The sequence below is a fragment of the Mustela nigripes genome, chromosome 12, assembly GCF_022355385.1.
Source record: "Mustela nigripes isolate SB6536 chromosome 12, MUSNIG.SB6536, whole genome shotgun sequence".
Classification (NCBI taxonomy): Eukaryota; Metazoa; Chordata; class Mammalia; order Carnivora; family Mustelidae; genus Mustela; species Mustela nigripes.
This window is the reverse complement of record NC_081568.1, coordinates 25,688,410-25,714,734: the sequence shown is the minus strand read 5'-3', so window position 1 is coordinate 25,714,734 and position 26,325 is coordinate 25,688,410. Positions and strand designations below refer to the sequence as shown.

The following is a 26,325-nucleotide window of genomic DNA, read 5'->3' as shown; positions in this document are numbered from 1 at the left end:
GCTATGATCACATGCAACCCTTCCCCTCTGCTTAGCTCCTTCTTCTCTACTTGAAGGATATCCTCATTGAGAGGGTATCTGTTCAACAGTGGGCTGTTCACTAAATATCCCATCTCCAGGGGCAGATCTAATTTCAACCCCAGCGAGTGGATTCTGGATAAGGCACAAATACAAGCTAGTGGAACCTCAGAAGAATTGACTGATATAAAGAAAGCACCATTCCATTCTGTTCAGTGTCATGGTTGTAAATCAGTCCCACCTAAGATGCCCAGGAGGATAAGATTCCTGATTCTCATGCTTTTGCTCTTCCACCACACTAGCCATGCCCAACAAGTTGTGCTCTTCTCTCCGTGATGCAAAACTGGAGAAAGACAATTTAACCTTTCTCTGAGGAAGCTCCTAGAGTAGCAACTGTCAAACACAAAAAGATCTCTGGATAAACCAGGTATGCAAGCACAGTCCTGTGTTATGACAAATCCAACCACAGCAATGAAGGAGACAGCTGAACATGTTCATGCCTGACATGAATTTTATTCTTTGATAAACGTTCCTGTCATGTCAGATTGGCCTGTGGAAGAACACTACCGTGGACAACCATGTCATCTCATGAGTCTATTTAGACAACAGTTTAGAAATACTAAGGACAGTTGCCTGTGGCCTTGATTCTGGCTAACAGGCTTGATTTCAGTTGAACCGTATGGAATTTGTCAAAACATGATTTTTTTTCCCAAGTTAGAAAAAGGCTCCAAGTTCAGTGTGTTCAATTTAGATGATTAGGGTGTTAAATATATCATGCTGTAAAGATGAGACCGCACACCTGGGTCCTTCCATTTTTCTGAGACATGCCCTTGGGCTCTCCTCACTGGCCACAGAAATTTAAAGATAAAATTCCATGCAGAACATTTCACTCTCTTCTAAGAAGTAAAATGAGAACACCAGGGGGAAAGGAAAGCAGCTTTCATCAGGGAGGAACACTGTGAGGGTCAGAGTTGAGAACAACCTCAATTTGTCTGAACTGTTACTATAGATTTAAAATATATAGCCATGCAGTGTTTTGGCTGATTTCCCAGGGGGCATATATGCTCCAAATTCCTAGCTCATCTATCAAGAGCTGTTAAGTGTTTAATGTTGCTTAAGACACTGTGGTTGTTGCCAATACAATCTTCCCCTCAGGGAACATGTTTCCCCTTAAAAGTTTTCATCTTGGCTTGTTTCAGGCAAAGGCCTTAAAAACACAGCAAGTGTTTTTGCTCTGGGTATTACCACACCCTGACTGCTTCTTCTTATTCTATACCTCATAGCATATAGAATTGAGTCTTTGCATTCATTCTTTAATTCACTTAGCCTTTAAGCATTGTATTTGTTCCAGATACTAAGCTCGGAAGACTTAGGCAAGCAGGAGAGATCAACAAGTCAACACAAAACCGTAATCCAAGGTGATTATTGCTAAGAGATTTAGAACAACGTGCTTTTGGAATATTTTTCGACAGTGTTGTCCTCAACTAAATTATGGGCTCATCTCAGTGATTTTGCTTTCTTTATGCCCCAAATATAAATATCTCTCCTTTAGCTTGTTTTTTTCTAGAAGAGCCTTATTCTCTATTTTTTTCTAATAGATGTTTTAGAAAGTCTACGTGTGTTTTTACACAAAGCCATTAATTCTTTATTCTGTTGCAGCTCTAGTATAGTCCCCATAATATAAAGGTCACTGGGAGATTTTTGACCCTCTTCTTCAAGGTACTATGCCATTCCAAATAACAACTAAGAAGCATATGGGTTTTTGTGCTGTGAAATCCATTCAAGAGGGAGAGAGGCCTTCTTTTTGAAGGATTTCATGCAAAATACTGAAGATGTGAATTCAGTCACTGACCTCCCAAGCAGAGGGTTCTTTCAAAACAGGAAAGAGCAGCAGCTAAATGTTCTTTTGGTTAAATCGTCTGAAAGCATAAACACAGGAATTCCACTTCCTTATCAATCTATTTATCTCCAACGCCTCTGACGGATGAAAGAGGTGATCTCACATTGTTGATTTGGATGGGTAACTTTTCTACTTGAGCTCTCCTGCAACAAGGCAGTATTTGGAATACGTTAGAGGAAAGAAAAAGTAATGCCAGTTCTTTAGAACAATTATGGAGAAACTGCCAATGGAGCTGGCATTTCTTTATAAACAGCTGGCTTCAAATGGCCCAGAGATTAATGGACTGGAAGCAGAAATGACCTCATCAGCTCTCACCTTGACGTCATAAAACTACTATTGCTTGCTCTTCCCTCCTTCAAACAAAGGGACTCAAAGCTCTTGGTGAGTCCATATCCCTATTCCCATCACCGAAAGCTGTCATGCCTTTAAATGTCAGTGCCTCTCTAAAGGGACCTCGGCCCTGCTGAACCAGGAAAAGGGAGAGCAAACAGATGCTTATCTGCAGGAGCAGAGGAACAAACTGCTCCCTGGGCTGAACCCGAGTCTGCCGCTGAGCTGGGCACCGCGACGATGCTCTCTGGCAGGAGGCCATGGCGCGGCTCTCTGTGGAGGCCGGGCACCCTGAAAGAGTTCATTCACTCCACATGGGTGAGCAATTTCCTCCCAAGTGGCTACTCACCAATGGCAGACCCAATTACAGACAAGATTGATGGGTCTGCCTGGAGTGCTGAATCTACCTTAGTGCTTTCTTCTGACTTTGAAAAAAAAAAAACTTCACACACAAGAACTAAAGCTCTGGGACAAATCTCATCTCAAATAATGGGATGATTTCTTTAAATGGAGGGGAAAAGGAAACAAAGAGGAAACTCACAAGAAATATTACAGAAAGTAACTCAGGAAGCACTGCCTTCCACACCTCCCTCCTACGCTAGCGCACATGCATACACACACACACAGAGCCCAGAAGGGCAATAATTCTCAGGGCCAAGAGTTGAAGACTCTTTATTACTAGTGTGGGAAAAGCTGTAAGCTCTGCCCACGGGAATGACATGGGCTGTCTGCATTCTCTCCCTTCCTGGCTTCAGTCCTGCAGCCTGGCTCTGAGGCTAAGGGGAAGAGTTTGATTTTATCCCATTTTATCTAGAATAACTTCTTGCTAGAGCAGTACTGGAACCCCAAGCCCTCTGAAATTTCACCTATTCGCCTTTTCTTCCAGCTACATAACTTATGTGTCCCCGCGCAAAACACAAATATAAGAACCTTGTCCACAAAAGCAAAAAAATAAGTTTTCCCTCTTGTTGTGGTTTCTCTTGAGCCGGCCAAGATAAGGGGTTTTTCATTTGGTATTTAATGTTGCACTCCCTTGAGTGTAATAGGAAACTTCCAGATGAACTCACAGATGTCTGTGTCCTTGCCCCACAAGTTTAGTGCATATGCTTGACCCCAACCTTCTTTCCATCCACACCCATACCCCCCACCAGGTGTAGAAGACAGCAGCACTAACTGGGCACTTTTAGGAAGTGGGAGGCGGAGAACCCAACCAGCAGACCTGGTGGGGGACCGGAGCACAGGTAAATCAAGGCTCCAAACCCCCTGTGCCTGCTTCATCGTCCCTTTGGAGTTCACTTATGAAACACAAATTTAAAGAGAAAATTATCTAGAAATTCAAAATGACAACCACAAGGGTGCCTGGGTGGCTCAGTGGGTTAAAGCCTCTGCCTTTGGCTCAGTTCATGATTCCAGGTTCCTAGGATCGAGCCCTACATTGGGCTCTCTGCTCAGCAGGGAGCCTGCTTCTCTTCCTCTCTCTCTGCCTGCCTCTCTGCCTACTTGTGATCTCTCTCTGTCAAATAAATAAACAAAATCTTAAAAAAAAAAAAAAAAAAAAAACCCACCACAGAACATTAAACCCCAAGGATGAAACCCTTTCTGAACTATGGGAACCTGTGCAACTGTACTGGTTGCCCACTCAGGAAACCAGCCCTGTTTTCTCCTAATACAGGAAATACAGATATGAAGGTAAAAATTGTAAGAGTTTCCTCAAACACACAGATTTAGATAAACAGAAGGTACACACACACATGCATTTATATGTGTATAACCAGCTCTTCTCTGTACTGTCTTCTTAAGCTAGGTGCTCTGATGCACAATTACTGAGACAAAAGTATAGACATAGTTGGTGTTCTTGTTGCATGTTGACAGATTACTTTGCCACCAGTAAACCCCAGCAGAACAAGCTGAATATATCCATTTAGGCCCTGGAGGGGTACATGTGTTAGTAAACAGTTTTGTTCACATAAACTTTTTTTAATATTTATTTATTTGAGAGGGAGAGAGAGAGAGAGAGACTGAGAGAAAGAGAGAGAGAGTACATACACATGAACAGGGGGAGGGAAAAGCAGACTCTCTGCTGAGCAGGGAGCCTGATGTGGGTCTTGATTCCAAGACCCTGGGACCTGATTTGAGCCAAATGCAGACACTTAACTAACTGAGCCACCCAGGCACCCCTCTATAAACATTTTAATATAAAAAAAAAGCTAGCCCAATTTTATTTTCATTTACATTAAAATATTATTTTAGGTACCTTATGTCTGCAATATTTTGAAATTTTTAAAAACCGTCAATGTTTTTCAAAATTAAAGCATGCTATTTAGGGATCTCAGGTAATAAGCAGTATTGGAAAATGTCACCTTTCATGCTGATCTTAATGGTTAAGTTTGTGCCCAGTAGAAAAGGACAGGAAAAGAAAAAAGGAAAGGGAAAATTAAACCTCAGTGGGGAAGTGTCTTACGTTAAAGTCACGTCAAATGTGGCAGTTGGATCTATCCCTTGTCATTGCAATGGGACAAACACATCTGGTCTCATAGAAGACATTATCAGTTCTCATCTTAAATCCTTTAGCACTTGCTGCTTTTACTGTAGTTACTTCTACACGTGTTTTATTCCCCATTCTTCCATCCTCAAACAAGTCATAAGCCTCAAGTTTGATGCAGCTTTGCATGACCCCACAATGCTTAGCACGCTGATAAGTACAGAGTTCTCAAGAGACTTTCTAAAAGCATCAGGAAAATTCACTCAGTTTACCCATGTTAAGGTCCCTCATCCCTCACGTGTAGCTATTACTAAATCTATGGGTTTTAGGTAGAATCATATACAGTAACCATGAATTAAAAGATAGCGTCAAATCCAAAAAACAATTATCATATACAAACAATTATAAGTATAGATATGCAAGCACATGCATGTAAGAAAATGACACTTGGTAAAACTGTAATAACTGCACTATTCAGAGCATACAGTGTTTCATTTTCCCTAACTTGTTTTCTAATTAACATCTAAATTCAGGGTATTTAGGGTATAATGGAAAAATCATTTCTGACAATAAAACTATATATATGTTAAAAATTTATAATACATGTAAGCTTATAAATACTCTAGTGAAGTTAACAAAAAAATAAAGTTAAGCATATCTGCAAATACTGTTAAACTGAACACTAACATTTTTCTTAAACCAGAGTTAAAACCAATAATAATAAATATAGGCGACTTAATACAAAACACACTACCAATGGAAACAAATATTTTTAAAGGAGATTCACCAGACAATGCAGTTACTAAATGTAAGCATCCAGGCCAGTAAGAAATTTTACATATAGGTTTAGATGTAGATATAGACATAGATAGATAGACAGATATAAATATATATAATGCATAATTCAAAGTGTTATCATCACTGTGTTCCCCAGGAAGAGAAGATACTATATAGAATACTAACATAAATACAAAGTTTATTGAGCATTTATCATGTGAAATGTATTCTGAGTTATTTTATTTAATTCTCACAACTCTGAGGAAATAGAGACTGTTGTTATCTGCTGTTTTGCAGAGGAGGGAACCAAGTCTCAGGAAAGCTAAGTAGCTGGTAAGCAGGGGAATCAGAATATGAATGCAAGCAAGGAACAATCCAGCTTTAGTGTCTACGTTAGTCTGCCTCCTGTGATGTTATTAGTAGATTTACTACCCTTAAAGTTTGCACCAGGCCACCAACTGCTCCTTGCCTAGGAAACCAATTTGTAGAGTTGCCAGATTTAGCAAATTAAAAATTTAGGATGCCTAGTTAAAATTGAACATCATATAAATATTACATTTTTTAGTATAAGTATGTCCCAATATCACATGGGACATACTTATACTTAAATGTTTCATTCTGGGGCACCTGGGTCATTCAGTCAGTTAAGCATTTGCCTTAACTGAGATCATGATGACGGAGTCCTAGAATTGAGTCCCGAATCGGTCTCCCTGCTCATTGGAGAGTCGGCTTCTCCCTCTGCTTCTCTCTCTCTTTCTCTCTCTCTGTCAAATAAATAAATAAAATCTTTTTTAAAATTAAGAAATAAAAAAAAAGTTTCATTGTTTATCTGTAATTCAAATTTAACTAAATGCCCTGTATTTTATCTTGCAACCCTACTGGCCTGCCATCTCCCAGTACCTCTGAGTGACCATCACAATTTCTTAAAGGACAGCAATATGGCTTTTTGAAAAAGATGGACTAATTCTAGGTTGAAGTTGGCATCAGAGACAAGGGCAAACCCTGTTTCCATAGATAAGATCTCTACTTCATAGCAAAAAAAATGAAAATCCCTCTTAAGCTTGCAGATTGGGCCAAAGAGCCCCATTGAACCTCACCTTTCATAGGCCATGTAAACCTTAAGCAATATTTACAGAATAAGGGCCTTCTGACCTTTATGTTTCTCACCCTGTAAATAATGATAACATTTCACTGGGCTGTTCTGAAGGTCAAGTGAGGTTATTTATGTAAACATTTACTGTAAATGCTGCCTGGGGACTTGTGTTTTTGGACGTATAAAATTAAGAAGTTGTGTCATTTTTTTCCAAGAACCGAGAATAAATATTGTTAATCCAAGCCACTTTCAGTGCACATATAAACCAAGAAGCCTAATAATTAAACAGATTAAGATTAAAAACTAACATGCTTGAAGGTATATTTTTTCAAAAAAAGAAAGATTTAAATTTTGAAATCAGCTGTAAAAATCAGTGTCTGTTCAGTCAGCCATATACAAGTAAAATTAATCTTTTTCATTCCTTATTTCCATTATTATCCAGTGTCAATAATAAAAATAAAAAGATAATAATTTTTTTATTCTGTTCAGTTAGCCTCATCCTTAGTTTTTGAGGTAGTGTTCAATGATTCATTGGTTGTGTATAACACCCAGTGCTCAGCACATCACATGCCCTCCTTAATACCCATCATCTGGCTACCTCATTCCCCCAGCCCCTCTCCTCTGAAACACTCGGTTTGTTTCCTAGAGTTCAGAGTCTACCATTGTTTGTCTCCTTCTCTGATTTCTTCCCATTCAGTTTTCCCTCTCCTTTCCCTGTGGTCAGTGTCAACTATTTTTAAGTGATATGATATAAAAAGCAGGTAATAAATAATATTAAAGATTATCCTTTTTTCTCTTTTTAGCTGAAAAATTACCAAGATACAGTTACATAGAACAACAATTTAATTAAAAGAATTACTAGTAGTCAAAAATAATATGGGAACAGGAAAAATATGTGTTATATACATACAGGATGATAATGAAACAATGAATTTTTTTAGTGATGTTTTAATTTACCAACATTTTTCAGGTATCTGCTCAAGTACTTTTATTTTAGAAAAGTCTTGGTTTTCTTTTAGAAATCTCCCCAAATCGGAATTTCAACTCTTTTTTTTTTAAATAGAAAACCCCTCTGGAGAAAAATTAATTTAATAATAGTTTCAAATATTCAAGTTGAATTGATTAACTGAAACAATTTGTTCCCCCAATTCCTTTGTAAACTGGCAACTGTCAGTCTGATCAGGTCAGAATACTTGAAATATAACTCTACTACTAGAAACTCCTGAAAGAGTTTGAAGAAACTTTAGGGTGTTTGAGGATAAATGTTGGAGATACAGAGCAAGAGAGAAAAAGCTGAAGCTGATGAAACTGAGTGTGAACTTGTGGCTTCAGACAGCAAGCAGCTGAGGAGATGGGGTTGTCAGAGAAAGAAAGAGCTTGGAAGGCAAGAAAATCTGAATTCTTGTCCTGTGTGCACTACTAACTTGCTGTGACACTGGGCAAATCACTCAATCCCTCTGAGCCTCCATTTTCCCATCTTCAAAACGGAGATGAGTTATCACAGGGATATTGTGAGAAGAAAATGAAGTAATGTGACCAAAAAATGCACTTTTTTAAGGTTAATAAGTTGTTGTTTTTATAAACAACATTCTTACCATGTTTATCAGGGAGTGGCACCTAAAGGCTAGATGCTCAAGAAAGAGGGAATTCAATGAAGGGAGAATACATAGGCAGAATTCAAGGACTTTATAAAATGGAGTTCATCTGGGTACAGGAAGAAGAAACTGGGATTGGAAAGGTAGATACAGAAAATGAATTACAGTTCCAGAAAATTCTGATGTTAGTGGTACATGGAACTGGAAATTGTTGTAAAGATTTCTATTGTCCATACACTCATAATTAAGTCATTGTACATATAAGTGGTCCTTCAAAATCTCTTCATTTGTTCTGTTCCTCATTTGTTCTGTTCCTGAGTCTACTGAGTGGAGACAACCCAGGATAGGAGCAGTGACTCAGGAGAGTGTGAAAGAAAGATTGTGGCTTTGGAGGAGAAATCTGTGATTGGATATGATGGAGGAAAGTTTCTCAAGTGTCAACCAAACAAGATAGCTGCATTCTACTTGGATGATTTCATGTTTTGCAATGATTCCAAATTAGAAACAGTTGGCAGGCCGTCAAATCAAATCACATTGAGTTCAGTCTCATCTCTTCCCTCTGCTGCCCTATAAATGGGAATGAGGGATGAATGAGCTACCAGGTACCGTGTCCTGAAAATCCCAAGGATGCATAAAAGGTCTTCTGAGTGAATCTCTTGAAGTGTCCTCCCCCACTTGACTCAAGGTGAAAGGGGAGTATTCTCTGACTCTACCCCAGGATGGGAGCTATACCCACCATTCCAAAAATGTTCTCCAGAAATATACTTTTATTGACCTTGCCAATCTCCTCTTTAACTTATAGCCTTCTCAAAAATTTAGCTTCTTATATGAACTAATAAAGGAAGACCTGAATCACTCACTTTGCAAATCCTACATAAACAGTCTGATAACCTCACTCTAGAATGTAGATGTAGACACCTATTGTTTTATCCTTGATTTTATGGGCCTCTAGCAAAATAAACACTAAGAAAATTCTTCCTTTTTTAATATTTTATTTATTTATTTGACAGACAGAGATCACAAGCAGGCAGAGAGGCAGGCAGAGAGAGAGGAAGAGAAGCAGGCTCCCTGCTGAGGAGAGAACCTGATGTGGGGCTTGATCCCAGGACGCTGGGATCATGACCTGAGCCGAAGGCAGAGGCTTTAACCCACTGAGCCACCCAGGCGCCCCAACACTAAGAAGCTTCTTAATTAACATCTCATTTCATTAGTATATTGATAGAAATAATCTAAAGGAGTATGCGCAAAACTATACAGTGATTTTCAGGAAGTGGTAATGATCGCAAGGGACTTTTTCTACATGACACAGTTCTACTAAGATCAAATTTCTTACTTTTGTGATAAGGAAAAAAATCATGAATATGAATGTCTCCAAGATCCTAAGCTAAGGTATTCACATGGAATATTGAATTGATTATGAATCTCTCCTTGGGAAGAGAGCCGACTCCAGTTTTAAGGCATGAAGTTTCAAAAGATGACATCAGCTCTCTGCCCTCTCTTCATGTAAAACTTGGCTTTGTCTTCCTCTGAGTTGGCTTCATTCCCAGGCAGACTATCTCCATGTGGGAGCCAATGTGCCTCCCCAAAGTTCCAAGTTCACCTTGTTTCTTGGTCTTCACAAAGTCAGAAATACAGAGTCACTCCTTCGTAGAGTTTACAGTGATCTCTCCTACTCCCGAGATTCTCAGTGACCCTGCTACGACCTTTGGACAAATCACTCTGTCCAGAGACAAGTACTTTGACTGGTGGGCTAAGTGGCTTAGCCATTTAGTGGCTCACCAAGTGGCAGGTGAGATGAGATCCACTTGATTGTCAGCCCCATCTAAAATATATGTAAAAGAGAAGAGAATGTTTTCTAAAGTGATATAGAGGCAGGCTAAAAAAAAAAGGGGGGGGGGAGAAGGAAAGAAGGTGGGGAGGAAGGATGGAAGACGAGAGGGAGGGAGTGAGGAGGGGAGGACAATAAAACCTGACTTACTGTGGCTCAGTGGGTTAAAGCCTCTGCCTTCGGCTCAGGTCATGGTCTCAGAGTCCTGAGATCAAGCCCCGCATCGGGCTCTCTGCTCAGCGGGGAGCCTGCTTCCTCCTCTCTCTCTGCCTGCCTCTCTGCCTACTTGTGATCTCTGCCTTTCAAATAAATAAAAATAAAATCTTTAAAAAAAATAAAACTGACTTACTACCTCAGAGATGCTATATGTGTAGAGCACATTTATTGGCAGTCATCTACATGTATGTTGCCAAAGATCCTTGGAAATCTAGGATTTAACATTGAAAGTTTTAGCTATAAGGGACTTCAAAGATCCAAGATAAGATGGTATATAACAAATTCTATGGTGCTAATGTTTCCTACTTTGGTGGGTTCCAAACTTTATTGTGTATCAGAAGCCCTTAGAAGACTTAACTGAAACACAAGACTGCTGCCCCATGAAGTCTGGGGTGGGCCCAAGAACGCTTATTTTTAGGAAGTTCCCAAGTGATGCTGATATTGTGAGGCTCATACATTGAGAACCAGTGTCCTACGTCAAAGGATTTCATGAAAACAAAGCAGATAATATATGATGGTTTCTGCTCATTTGAATCTCTAGTTCAGCAAGAGTACTAACCTTATTTGATGAACAAATCAATTCAATTTCTGCTTCTCAATTAGTGGCATCCTTGAGTTTAAAGAAACCATAAAATCAATGTATGCATCAGAATTATCAAAGTTTGGTGTTCAAAGTTTAATCAAGGCTCTCCATCCCGGAGAAGAGTGAAACTCAGTGTCAACTGCTGGTTCTCTCACTGAGGCTAAAGCCTGACGCAAATGTCCCATCCTTACATTTCCCCACTGCTGCCTCATCCTATGAAAAAATGACGCAAGGCATGGTCAAGTCAAGGACACCATCAGAAAGAAGCCAACAAAGCAGGCAGAAAAACACCAATGGCTTTAAACTCAAGATGCTTTCACCTCCAAAACAGCATGTTCTTTCTCTTTGGTTCATCCAGTGTTTCTGACGGAAGTGAAATTCTTCTCTGGCATCCAAGAAAGATTTATGACTGAGTAAGAACAGATTTTACCTGGCAACGGGTGCGGACAAGGTTTGCTCTTTCCGAGCAGGCCCAGTTGCTTTTTATTTTGCAGATGCTAATATTAGATTCACTTAATCATTGCACATTCCTTTTATTAGGTGAGGAGCTGCATTCTTGAAACCACTCTCAAGAAAACAATCCTTCTCTTCCAGACCACCCTGAGTTGTAGACTTGGGGTTTCGGCAGCGGTAGCGCTGCTGGGTCATGTGGCAGACGTCTGGGCAGCCCAGAGACATCTGTTCTTTAGCCTCAACCCTTTGCAAGTGGTTCAGGAACTTCCTCTTTTCTTGTTCACTTGGCCCAAAGTTGTTCCTTGTACAAACATCCAGAAGGTGTTAGTACCACCAGAGTATCAGACTTTATTGCCTCTTTCCTGATGGGAAAATCGGCCCATAAGGAAGGCAAGCCTGCTGCAATAGGATGTATTCAATCTACTTTATTTGAAGCCCTAATTCAGACAAGTTAGATCCATCTGAGTTTTGTACGAAATCTGAAATAGACCATATTAGCTCTGTTGGTTCTCAGTGAATATGTCTTGTTCTAATAATCATTTCTAAGTTGATAATTGGCAAATTAGTAGCCAATTTGCCATAGAAACATTGTGGTTAGATTCTGAGTCAATCCCCAAATACTTCCTTAATTCATTTTTCTCCTGAAGTATAGTGCTACGCTAGTACTTCCATGAGATCTCATCACACTTTCAAATATCTATTTCTGAAATTAAAACATCCCAAGTTCCAGCAGAGGCCTTTAGGGAGTCATGCAGAAACTCTCCATCATTCCTCCCTGTTCAACCCATAATAACCTGCAGATCTCTCAACAGTGAGATGGGGATCCCGGAAAGCAGAAAGGGGATCCTGGGCGGGAGACTTGAGATGATGGCACCAGCAGAAGTCTAGGCCTTTGGTGAGCATCAGCAGGCAATAGCCGATGTCCACGGTTTGCGTGGCAGTCCCAGTCCTTGCCAAGTGACAGTAATGGTAGAAATGGGGAGTAAGGAAACAGGAGGAAGGAAAGTTGGCCCTTCACAGAAGCAGTGATGCCCGCAGGGAGATCAGCTTCTGGTTTGGCCTCCAATTCACAAGAAGAAAATACTAAAGAGTCTTGATTAAAGAAGTGGTTCATTTGATGACCACAGTGGAACACACACACACATACACACATGTACACATACACACACACACACACATTGCCAACAAGATACTCAGGGGAATTGCTTCACCAAAAAAAAAATAAAATGATGTATAATTGGCACATCAATTCAAAACATAAATCCATCCAATATGCTTAAAAATCATTTATTCCTTTAAATCTTTTAACACCTACTTCTCTGCCCACCCCCAGATTCCATTATCAGACCTCACCCGGCGACTATTTATTGAGTACTTACCCTGTGCCAAGACCAACCTCATTCATGTGTCTACTGTTAGTTTGCACAACCCACGAAGCATTGCCGTGCCTCAGAAATAAACTCACTCGCCCAGTTCCTTCCCACACGCCGCCTCCCGCCCCCTCTTTCTCTTCTTCTTTGCTCTTTCCCTTCTCTACAATCCGACTGGCCTTCCTAGAAGGTCTTGTGGGTACTGCTCATTCTAGAATCCCACTCCTGGTCATATAAGCAAGATTCCCCCCTTTTCCCAGGATAAGGAAGCAGACAACAGTCCTGGCTGCCGCGAGGCCGTGCAACAGGACGAGTGCATTTCTGTCTGCGTTCCATTTGCTAGGCTCGAAGCAGACTTGCTTCTTTTTCTTTCTTTCTTTCTTTCCCCTCATTCCATTTTTCCTTTTACATGCCTTTGTCTTTCTTCTCTTTCGTGCTTGTTTTCCACCTTTATCTGTGAAATGCCTGCATTTCGCTAAGTGGCGTGGAAGGTCAGGGGAGATAGCAAGCACACACGTGCCCAGGTCACACAAAGGAGAAATGCACGTGTTAGGTGGCAGATGATGAAAACAAAGAATCGAGAAGTACATCCCGAAAGAACTCTTCTTTGGGAAAACTCCTTACAGGCATTCACAGAAGGCTCCAGCGTCTTCTATTCATCTACATTTTATGGCATTTACTGAATTTTCTTCAACTGTCTCTCCAAACATACTTCTCTGGTCCATAAACCATGTCCAGTGAAACTTGGATCATATTGGTATAATTCCTGTAACTTTGCAAGAATATGAGATGGAGGGACGCCTGGGTGGCTCGGTTGGTTGGACGACTGCCTTCGGCTCAGGTCACGATCCTGGAGTCCCAGGATCAAGTCCCGCATCGGGCTCCCAGCTCCATGGGGAGTCTGCTTCTCTCTCTGACCTTCTCCTCACTCATGCTCTCTCTCACTGTCTCTCTCTCAAATAAATAAATAAAATCTTTAAAAAAAAAAAAAGAATATGAGATGGACCATTCATTTCTAAACAAAGCTCTCTATTCAAAAGATCATGTTTGCCATTTCTCAGTCAGCATTGTACTATCCTCCGTCATTCTGATAATCATGGTGGTCTGTATCTCCCCCAACATAGTGCTTACTGGGACCTTGCATGCCACTTTTAATTTCATTGCTTCTCTATAGACATTTATTTATTAAACTATGAACATCTGTTCAAACTGCATGAGGCGAAATGTGAAAGAAATACTAAGAACATTGGATATGCCCAGCCTTCCCCAACCTAGTATGGCTTTTAAGTTAAAAAAATATATATATACTAAAATTAGACAACATATAAGGATTGGAGGTGACTTCTTGCAGCACATTGAGTTTCCCTGGGGGATAATACGATACGGAATTCCAGGGAGGAAGCATCCAGGCTATGTCGCGAAGTTTGTGAAATATTTGAGCACTAAGGAAACCACTTACTCCTGTGAGTCTGGCTCTGAAAAGTCACAGGAATTGCTCACGCTCACTGCTTCCTGGAGTTTCCCTTTTAAAATGATTAGGGTGTAAGTAGTAGGGAGCCTGATCCGTAAAGACCCCCCAAGGCAAGGAATTTCCCTTGTAGGATAGACAGTAGCTCTGCCTTCCTTTCTCCTGGAACGTGATGAACACACAAAGGCAAGCTCTTCTTTAAGCCCCCTGGGAGGAACAGAATATCTCTCCCAGCAGTCTCACCAAGGAAAAGAACGTTTTGTTAATCATCACTTATTATCAATTTGGCCCAAGGATTGTAGGTTTATTTTTTTTTTTTGCATCTGGGTGGCGTAGACTCTGGGCAAACTTTATGACATGAACAATTAGTTTACAATTCTGGGTGGTTTTCCTGGTGCAGAAACTCTCACACTGTCCTTCTGAATTCCTAGTGGGATGTATTTCACCTTAATAGGCTCGGCATTTTCAGCCGTCCTCTTGACTGAGTGAAACGGAATCTTCCTTGCGTCTCTTCAGAGCTCAGGAGGGTTTTCTGGGGGAAAAAATAATTGCTTAGACAGACCGTCATTTTCGGTTACAGTTACCCTAAAATGCAATAATCATTAAAAACACTTCTGTGCCTTCTTCGGCCCCATCATCTGATGCTGTGGATGCAAGGATACAGCTGGCCTTCTGGAACGGGGGATGCTTTTCAATACTAATAATGGATCTAGCTTTTCTTCCTTGAGATTATTTATTCAAACAGTGACATTATTTAATTTAAACAAGCCATGTTGGTCCTTCTGCCTTCAACAAATAGGAAAGTCCAATAGGAAATCCACATTAACTCTTATGGATAGCAGAGATGCATTTAATTAATATTCTAATCCCCAAAATCACTTAGAAACACTTAGATGTCCCCTCCCCTTGCCTTAGATATTTCAGGCAAAAAACCATTTGCTTAGGTAGGCAGGAGATTGTTAGGTCTTTCATTTTGGTTCTTTTCCTGAGAGGACTCGGAAAAACTGAGAGAGTTCCACTCCTCTGATATGAGACATAAAAAAGTAAATTGAGGGGCCCCTGGGTGGCTCAGTGGGTTAAGCCTCTGCCTTCAGCTCAGGTCATGGTCTCAGGGTCCTGGGATCGAGCCCCGCATCAGACTCTCTGCTCAGCAGGAAGCCTGCTTCCCTCTCTCTCTCTGCCTGTCTTCTGCCTACTTGTGATCTCTCTGTCAAATAAATAAATAAAATCTTTTAAAAAAAAAAAGTAAATTAATATATTCTGTTTAGAACCCACCACCAAGCAAGATGGACTAGCCAAGTTGTTCCTAGTCTAAGAAAAAGCCAAGTCATTTAGGCAAAATCAAATTGTACTTTTCTAGAAAGTAAATTTGAGACAACATTTTCAAACATTTGTCTTTACTACAACCCACAGCAAAAAACATAATTTAAACATTTACACACAAGCACACACACACACATATACATATATGTGTATATAAATACACACACATACATATATATATGTATATAAATACACACACATACACACATATATATGTGTGTATGTGTGTGTATTTTTTTAACCTGAAATAACATTTTGGGGCGTTTTTCGTGGTTGTTTTTTTTTTAAACATTTTGTGAAACATCACTTATTCATACCACATGCAGTGACTTCTGATATTTTCACCTCTTTTATTTCATCCTATTCAATTCTATTTCATTCTTTTTAAAATCCTATCTGCAACTCACAAAATTTGTTTCCCAATCCATGACCCACAGTGTGCAAAAAAAAGATACTCCTGGGGATGGGGTGGGGGAAATAATTTTATCATAAATCTCCTACATCCTGCCACTTCTATTGGAGATGCTTAAATTCCCCATTGAGGATGGCATTGTTTTGGCTAAAAACGTTCTCTGCTATTAAAATGTAGATGAATCCTGAATGGGTAAGAGAATAAACTTGGTCTATCATTTACACCTTTATGAGACTGAAAATATTACATGACGTTGCATCACATCACACCGCAACAGAAAAGAGGTCAGCTTGAGTAAGGGAGGGGGTGTGAGTGACAGTAAGAATGCTCTGAGGCAGGACTGAGTGGAGGGCTTCTCAGGAGATTAGGGCACCTTGGTGAACCCAGGTGCCCTCTCCCCATGTGAAGGTATAGAGAATGTAGGCCTTTTTTTCTTAAATAACTTTTTTTTAACGTTTTTTGGTGTCACTTATGGTAGAAAAAAGCATCTAGAGATGTGTATGACCCAGTTGTTAAATAGAACATTTCCAAGGTGAACACGCGCCCTAGCTCTTTTACCCACTTTCTAAGAGAGCCAGTCCCTCCTTTCTCCCCACCGCAAGGCCTCCTCTGCACACCTTGAGCTCCTTGGCTGTCCGCCTCCAGTCCAGCACATATCACAGGGCAAGAACAGGAAATGCAGTACAGAAATGGAAGAAACAGAAGCCAGCAGTGGGCCGGCACTGAGGGTCTGCAGTGAGGCAGGGACAACCCAGGAACAGGAGCCCCACGTGGCCCCACCTCTTCCCCCTTCTCCGTACTCTTTCTCCCTCTGGCAATGTCCTTCTCATCTCTCTCCACCTTGCTGCCCTTTCCGCATAAGAAGTTTCCAGCTCTGCCAGCCCTGCTGTGAACCCCAGGAGCACTTTCTGCCAACACCTCTCCTCTGTCGTTTCAAAGCAATTTATGCATTTGTCCATCAAATCACTGTTTGATTGGCTGCCTCAGACTGTCAGTTCCCTGAGGGGCCTATGGTCGTACCATAGTACCCAGGACAGTGACCATGCCCCCGACTCATTCATATCTTTCATTCATTTAACAAATACTGATATAGTGCCATACACTGGGCCGGGTGTAAGTAGCGCATTCATGAGCTGCCATTCTGGAATACCTTGTCTATTTCTCAGCGTTGCCTATTTGTTGGTTAATAAATATTTGCTGAATGAATGAGGTTGAGGAGGAGTGAGTAAATGAGCCCACACCACCATAGGTTGTCACCTCACCACGTCCATTCCAAGACAGCTTTGATTGTGAGGAAGTCCTTGCATTGAATCAGTCTGTTGCCCTGAAGCTTCTGTGTATTGGACTACAAAGAATAGGAGCCGCTGACAATAGCTTCTATGTCTCAGGGCTTTGTCCTCTCCAACCTAAACAACCTCAGTGTTTTTGGGGTCCCCAAGATGGCTGCATCAACAATAACATGGGACCATTTGAGTTGCGTCACCCATCTACTTGCACTCCAAGAAACACCTTCCATGTGGTCTGTAATCTCCTATAAGCATAGACACCATGACAAAACTCCAGCCTCCAGGTGTGCTAACTGCTAACTGCACCCCAAACTCTACATCAACAGACCCAACCCCAACCTCCTGCTACATCGGCTTCTCTGAAAAACACATTCTCTCTCTGACTTCATATTAATGTTGGCCACGCACTTATACTTGAACTATATAGGGCTGTTTATCCAGAAACTCCCTTTACTTCTTAAAATTTTGGAATGGCCCTCTTCTTTTCCCCTGCCCATAAGCACATTTAAATGGTTATTTTGAAAGCTTCCCGTTTTTACATGATTGTGTTTCCCTGGCTACAGGAGAACCCTTACTAGGTGTCCTATCAGAATTCTCCCACAGAATTTTCTGGGCCTCTTTCAAGGGTAGTAGCTAAAGTCAGAATAGGTCAGTCTCACAAGCATTTAAAGGTCATAATGTTGCCTAGAGTGGAAGGATTGTCTGTAGTGAGAGAATAAAAACCAAAGGAGAGAATGCCACCCTAAGAGAAGCCAAGACTAGGATGGAGAGCCTCAGGGCTCTTGTGTCCCTTGCCCCCATTTATCCCTGAAACCTAACAGCAATATTCCTTCCCTCAGTCTGGTTGTTCTTGGATTCTAAGAGCCAATAAATTCCCTTTTTTGCCCTTTTGCCTAATTCCAGTTGGGTTTCTGTAAGTTGCAACCAAAAAATTCCCGACAAATACAACCCCTAATTTTTTCTTCCTGAGTGTTGCCGTGCTGTTCCTAAACCAAATATTCTCATCCTGTACTTACATGGTTTTCAACTCAAAGGCAGGATCTTACATTCACTGCTGTGGAACATCATCTTGTTTTATTTGATTCATAATTCTAGTGTAGCTGGTCACAAATTTGTACACACTGCTGTCAGCTGTCCTAAGAAAAAGTGGCTTTTGTAAACTTTTGGTAGCAGAGCTAGTCACCCTCATAAGACCCCGCTGAGTGGCAAGAAAAAAATAAATTTTCCGGTAACAGTGTCTCCAAAAAGACTTTTAAGCCGAAAGAAACTCACTTGATTCTTTTGAGTAAATTTTTAGTCCTTTGAAACACTCCAGCCCCTATTCTCTAAGATTTTGACTGGCTAAAGGAAGGAATCATGAGATTTCATGATGATGGAAATCTCATCCAGGTGACTTCCTCTGGTCCTCCCTGGTCTGTACAATGGACCAATTTGCCTGGTCTCGTCTCAGAGGTGTTGATGACCTTACCTGAGCATTAGGTCATCATACTGACATCCACAGCTGAATCAGTGGCCCTGACCATTCGACTCTGGTTACAAATTTACGCTGTTATCAAATAAAACAAATCCAGACTTACTAAGAAAGACTTTATTCAAAAGGATTGTTCCAAAAGGGAGAAGAGCAGTAGGTGTAGGCGCTATTGTTATAAGAGGACGTCTTGAGCCTAAGGTCTGCAAGCATCTCAAGAACTCAGCAAGAAGAGTTTTTCTTTTTTTTTTTTTTTAAAGATTTTATTTATTTATTTGACAGACAGAGATCACAAATAGGCAGAGAGGCAGTCTGAGAGAGGAGGAAGCAGGCTCCCTGCAGAGCAGAGAGCCCGATGTGGGGCTCGATCCCAGGACCCTGAGACCATGACCCGAGCCGAAGGCAGAGGCTTAACCCACTGAGCCACCCAGGCGCCCTGAAGAGTTTTTCTTTTATATGGAGGAGTAAACACGGCTAAAAAGAACTGGAAGTGGAGAAATGGAATGAAGGGTGCTGTGATGGAATAGTAGATCAGAGAATATTTTACCCTGAGGCCAGCCTAGTCATAGGAGGGCTTGAATGCTGGTTCAGGCTTAGGTGAGGCCAAAGTTCAGAGACCTGGGGTAAGGAGAGAGTCCTAACTAAAGTTCAATTACAGGGCACTTGGGTGGCTCAGTCAGTGAAGTATCTGACACTTGATCTCAGCTCATGCCTTGATCTCAGGGTCATGAGTTCAGGGCTCTGCACTGAGCAGGGGAGCCTACCTTAAAAAAAATATTAGGGGTGCCTGATTGGCTCAACGGGTTAAGCCTTTGCTTTTGGCCGAGGTCATGATCTCAGGGTCCTGGGACAGAGCCCCACATAAGGCTCTCCAGTCAGCAGGGAGCCTGCTTCCCCTCTCTCTGCCTGCCTCTCTGCTGACTTGTGATCTCGCTCTCTCTCTCAAATAAATGAAATTGTTAAAAAGAAAAAAAAAGTTAAAAAAAGAAAATAAATGAAGTTCAATTAAAAAGTATTTTTTCTTGGGGCACCTGGGTGGCTCAGTGGGTTAAAGCCTCAGGTCATGATCCCAGGGTCCTGGGATCGAGCCCCGCATTGGGCTCTCTGCTCAGCGGGGAGCCTGCTTCTCCCTCTCTCTGCCTGTCTCTCTGCCTACTTGTGATCTCTGTCTGTCAAATAAATAAATAAAATCTTTTTTTAAAAAAAGTATCTTTTCTGTTTAGTCAATAGACACAAGCAGTTAATCTAATCATTTATGAGGCAAAATGGGAATTTGGAAGATCTGTGTATGGCCTTGTTGTAGATAAACCAGAAAGCATGGGGAGAATCTTCTTTAAGCCATATGGGGAAGGGTGGTTCTTTGCAGTGAACCCTTTCCTGGAACACAAAAGGATGGGGAATTTTATCCCTTTCTCGGTTTCTAAGATCACAGAGCTCAGCAAGGCCCAACATTGTCACTATGAACCTTGGTTTTTAGTCCAAGCCCTCTTAGCATCTCCATATGCCCTCTCCAGGGCACATGAGAATTCCTGGGCTCTGAGAATGACACAGATGGATCACAGAAAGCTGGAAGTGGTGCCTTGGATCCATCTCTCAAGCCACCTCCCTGTCAGTGATACACCATACTGGAAGCTATAGATGCCCAGTCCATTGTGAGATCAAATCTCACAATGAATTCTCACAATTCTCACAAAGAAGTTTTTAGGTAATCAACTGGCTCTGCCTATATAAACTGACCAATCATCCCAACATGACTGGATTCCATTCCATAAACCTATCTGGATACTTCAGCACCCTTGAATTTTGGGGCCCTTGAATAAGGTCCTTAAAGGCCCTACCATCAGACCTTCATACCTTACTCTGTCTTTTCTCACCTTCCCACAGCCCTCTGAGATTACAAAGGGTGAGTTTTCCTTCCTTCCTTAATGGCTTCTGTGACATCATACCTAAGTCCCCTCTGCCCTCAAGGATCAAAACTCAATGATCAAAACCATTAGTAGGAACTAAAGAAGTTTAGAAAATCTATTCTCCCCCACCAAAGCTTGTCTTTCAAAATATTATCAGTCTGTGAACTCAAAACTTCCATTTTGGAATTTAAAGTTCAGCATTGCCTTTGTCCTTGCATTCTTGCTGCAAAAATTCTAATTTTCTGCAAGGCAAATGGGTGCCTCTGGCTGTCTAGGAGGTTACATACAAGGAAATTCAAATATGAAGGTCATTTTATATAAATCAAAAATATTATCCTCATTACATTAGCATGAAAATAAAAATGGAACCTAATTGTGACATCCAAATTATTTGTTAACACTGATCTCATTCACCAATAAATTTGAAAAACTCATCTTTTGTACCTTCATTGGTAAAAAGGATAAAATTATTGAACAAGGTAGAGGATCCTGGAGATGCACTTATAGAAATATATTTGCAAATTGACCATGATCCACAGTGAAAAATACTGCTTGCCTCAAATTTATTCTGATGTTAGCCCAAATAGATCATTTTGGGGGGCTGTAGTCTACTGACTCTAAAGTCCCCCTCAAAGATCATCTTCTTCTGGTATTCATGCCTTTCTATCATCTCATTGCCTTGAGTCTGGGTGCTACTTGTGAGTTGTTTCTAACCAATAGAATATGGCAATGGTGATGCAAGGTCTCTTCTTGATTATGTTAAGTCATATAAGACACAATCTTATTAGAGACTTTCTCCCTTGCTGGGTTTGAAGAAGTAAATGTGCATGTTGGAAGGCCCACACGTCTAGAGAGTGAAGGTGGCCTCTAGGAGCTGAAGACATAGAGTATGGTGTAATAGATAGTAGATGTATATTGTTTTAAGATGCTGTGTTTGCTGCAATTTGTTACATAGCATAGAACACTAATACAGAATCATAAAGTAAGGGGACAAACTGTTCAGCTATGTGTCTTGGTTCTGATCCTTGCCTCAGATTACATTGCCTTTTTAGGCAAGTGACTGAATCAGTACTCAGAAGAGCTAAGATCTAAGACAAATCCCACTAAATTATGACAAGCAATTCCCTTCCCTTCTCTGTGCCTCACTTTTCTCATCTGTAAAATAAGGACATCATAATAGGTGAACTCTAAGGGACTATTCAACTCCAAAATGTTATACCTTATTATCCAAAAAGAGGGGGATACCCTTGAAATGCATTTGAAGTGAGGTGAAACAGAAAGGAATGAAATTTGGAAATAATGGAACAGAAATGAGCAAGCATTGAAAACTGAGAGGAAATTCAGCTCTGAATAAAAAGTTGTAAAAAGCCCATATACTGACAGCCCCATAGAAGTCAATAAAATGAAACAACCCAGACCAGTCACAGATGTGATGCTGGCTCATCTAACAAGTGGGCAATAGGGCCGTTAGTACTCCTCAGACTGGGTTTATGGACTTCATTTTGGAGACATATATTGTTTAAAAAAAAAAATTCTGGTTCAAATATTTTCCAATGAAAGGAAAAAGAACTTACCCTCCGCCTGACTCTGAGAAACTTTATATGGAAATCCTCTTTGCGTTCTCCACCCTAATAACAGACATTGCTCAGTTATTAGACCGCTGTCATGACTTCCGGTTAGTAGGAAGAGCAGAGCCAATGTTCTTAGAAGTAAACCAGAGCAACAAACTCATGTGAAATAGTTTTGTGGGTCTCCATTTTCTAATGCTACATAAAGAAAGGCTTTGAATAGTGCTGGATTCTGGGAAGAACCACGGTGAGTATTTTCTAAGATTTCAAAGTCAATGGGGGATATAACTGAGAACATAAATTCTAAAATCATCATAAGCCGAATGTTGGAAAAAGAGAAGCAAGTGTTCTTTTCAGTGTGAAGAAAAAAAAAAAAAAACCTGCTCATTAGAGCCTTAGAATGAATCTACTCTTATAACTCTAATCCATGAATAAACTAAGAAATAGAACTTTGCTGAAAAATTCCTCATGGATTTACAAGTTGCTATAAGTCCCCAGGGAGTGGGGTTTGAGCTATAAAGTTGCCTGAGGTACACAGCTCTGTACAGTGTAGTGCAAATTTGGAAACTGACATCTCTCCACAACAAAGACACTACTGATACCAAAAACCAGACCTATCTGGCTTTCTGTCCCCTGTGTTAAATAGTACTTAGTGTGGGTTTAAGAGTAACTTAATGGTTGCTGGCTTTAAGAAGAGGGAATTTTTGAAGGACTATTGGATATGTGAAAGCAGAAGTGCCTATCTAGATTTCTTTAAAACCTGGAATGTGAAAGTCATTTAATTAATTTTTTATCTTAAATTGATAATTATGAATGGTGTAATAATACTCAAAATTCTTAATTACTGAACATATAAGACCTGAAAACTAGTGTACATATACTTTTATTTTTCTTGTCAAATGAAATTACAATGTTAGAGAATCCAGAAAATATGTTTCAATAAATTTAGGTTTCATTTAATCTTCCATTCTATGTTTTATCCAATTTCCCTATAATAATGGACCCATTTTTTGACAACTCATATTTTGTAATGAACTCAGCTAAATGTTAAGTGTGTTGTTTTGGATGGACACCCGTTAAAAACAGTCACAAAACTATACTATAATAATACTAAGCTGATAATATTGACCATCTTGCAGGTTTTATCAAGATCTGATGCTAAATCCATTTTTGAAGTCTGCTTTGACCAAATGTAACATTTCTTACTTCCTCAATTGAAGAAGGATCCAATTCGGTAGTACTACAGGAAATAGGATAATGATCAACTCTGGTGGCATAAGAGTGCTGGTCAGAGTAAGGATTATTTTATCTTCTGTATGTTTTGATCATTAGATTGATTCAGAAAACTGGAAGTCAGTGATTCATAATGATCTTACCACCTTAAACAGACAGCTGGATGCTCACTAGGTAAAGGGCTTCAGGTAAATGTTCCATGACACTTAGATGTCTCCAGGATGAGATTTTTGTTTACCTTTGTCTTCAATCAGACTTTGTAGTTCACATTCAAGAATTCCATTTTTTAAATTAACAATTGCACTAAGTGTTTTTAATTATTTAGCAAATACTTCTTCACCAAAGAATATATAAGTGTCTAACTATATTCAAAATACCCTGACAGTTAGGTAGAGCAGTCTGGGGAGAAAGACAAAGACATAAATAGGATGTAATTTCTGGCCTTCAAGAACACCTTTTCTAGTAAAAGAAATGAGACATAGTCACAAACAACCACCCCACAAAGTAGGATATTCCCTGACAGGAATACAGGTAATATGCAATATGAGTTCAAAGGCAGGATTATTTTATATTGGCAGGATTAAAAAAAAAAACAGATTTGACAGTATTTATCTTTGATGCCACAATGTGCAGCGATCATAATTACCTTAGAATCAAGGATCTCAGAAGTAGAAGATTCTGAGAAATTATCAAGTCCACCCTCTGTCCCATGGGTTCTTAAGTAAAAATTCATAGACTAACCTTAAGATATTCAGATCTTTTACATTGCATATCCTTCTCGGTCTCCTTTGGAGACTCATACTCTTTTATCCTGGCATTATACCGAAGTGTCTCAAGGATTCATCCCAAGCACATCCATCTATATCCAGGACTTCAATAAGTCTATATATCAGTGACTCCTAAATTTATCTCTCCAAACAGGATATCATTTCTAAGTTCCATATATTTCAGTGCCTATCTGGCATCTTCAGTAGGAAAACTTAAAGGCAGATTACATTCAACACATCTGAGATGTATCTCATAATCCTCCCCCTCAATCCTGGTCCTCCTTTATACCTACCCCTACGCATTCATCCTTAAACTCCTACAATAGCACTCTCAACCCTGGAACTAGACGATCTTTTTGCAATTCATCTCTGACTATGTTACATTTTTGCTAAACCCCTTATCACCTTCCCATTGTTCATTAGTTAAAACCCGAACATGGCTTCATGGTTTTGGATGCTTTGGGTTGGAAATAATGAAGAATCCCCACTCAACTATCTTAAACAATAATTTTGTCACTTAATACTAAATCTTTAAAATGGTGGCTCTGGATGGATCATCAATGTCATCAAGGACCCATTGAATTTTTTCCCAAGATTTCTGGTTTATGCTAACCATAGTCTTGATCATAAAAAAAATCTCCTTCCCATACCAATCCCTCACACATTTACTTCTGCAAGACATTTTCAAGTGTGAATATGTATGGTTCATGGGATCTGTTGCCTCAACAAGGTCCCCAGTTTGAGAACCATCACCTTGGTTGCATGACCAAAAGACAGCATATCAATTTATTTGTCCCATATGAATTTATTTGTAAAGCACCAATAACTGAGGAGTTTCAAGGTCAGAAGCATTCAGTTGGATTGGATTGAAATCTCTAATGGTGTTTGGTCAAGCACAGGCTGGCTCACTATGTTGCCCTCAGTCTACCTCCCAATAAGATAAAATATTCATCAATTGTGAGTCATAAATTCTCTCCTTGCCATGTTCTTTGCTGTAACTCAAGAGATAGTAAGGAAATAAAAGGTAATACAAAAGGTATGATTTATTATTTTAGAGCCTTGGAGGAGAGGTACACCAGACAGAAAGTCATCATGAGATACCGTCCTTGGGAATGGCATAATGCTCTTGGGAATGCAGGCTGCCACGGTGAGTATACCAGGTTTTGATCCAATATCAACTGCAAATAAAATCTAATGAACAAGAAAGTCATTTACAGTGAAAATATGTTACTTGGGGTCATAACTTAGAGGTAGCCAAGGTGACCTTTGTGACCTCCAAAAGAAGCCAACCACCCCAGTTTGAAGAGAGACCAAGATTTAGAATTGGGAGGGATTAACGTTCTATCTTAACCCAAACATATAAAAGACATTGCACAATGACCTTAGCATGAGCTCACAGAAGAAAAGCAGAAGCCAAGATGAAGTGGTCTTTCCATCATTAGGAAAACACACAGAAGTCTTGTAAGGAGAGCGTTATAAAGTTTATGTAAAGAAACCAGGTGGAATTTGGTGGTGAGCATTAATTGAGTGATAATTTTGGATGGAAAACAAACATGAATGTTCTGGATGTTTTCCACTCTTGATCAGAAAACTCTTAATTTGTCACAGTTTCTTTGAATTTTGAAGATCATTTGGGTAGCCATTGAAAGTCAAAATGAGAAACCAGATGTTGGCTGATCAGATATTTTTAAAACATCCATAATCCCAGCAATCATATGAAGAAGTATAAGAAAGACATAACCATCTTACAACAATTAGGATGGTTACTATCAAAGAAACAGAAAATAATAAGTATTAGCAAGAATGTAGAGAAATTGGACTGTTTGCAGGAATATAAAATGCAACTGCTATGGAAAACAGTATGGAATTTCCTCAAAAAAACTTAAAAATAGGACTACCACATGCTCCAGCAAGCCCACTTCTGAGTATATACCCAAATTTAAATCAGGGTCTCAAAGAGATATTTGCATACCCATGTTTATAGCAGGACTGTTAACAATAACTAAGATGTGGAAGCAACCACTGACAAATTAATGTAAAAACAAAATGTGTATACACACAGTAGAATATTATTTGGCCTTTAAAAAGAAGAAGTCTTGCCACATGCTACAACATGGATGAACCTTGAAGACAGTATGCTAAGTGAAATAAGCCAGTCTCAAAAAGACAAATATTGTACAATTCCACTTATATGAGGTATTTAGTAGTCTAATTCATAGAAATAGAATCGTGGTTACCAGGGAAGGGA

The 26,325-nt window shown here is 40.0% G+C and overlaps 1 long non-coding RNA gene across 1 annotated transcript in view; it reads left to right on the top strand.

Moving 5' to 3' along the window:
• LOC132027742 (uncharacterized) overlaps window positions 1–25,216 on the top strand; it is a 34,261-nt gene extending 9,045 nt beyond the window's left edge. Inside the window, exon 3 of the long non-coding RNA XR_009407185.1 lies at window positions 25,133–25,216. This is a non-coding gene — a long non-coding RNA (uncharacterized LOC132027742). The remainder of the gene's footprint in view (window positions 1–25,132) is intronic.
• The last annotated feature ends 1,109 nt before the right edge of the window (window positions 25,217–26,325 follow it).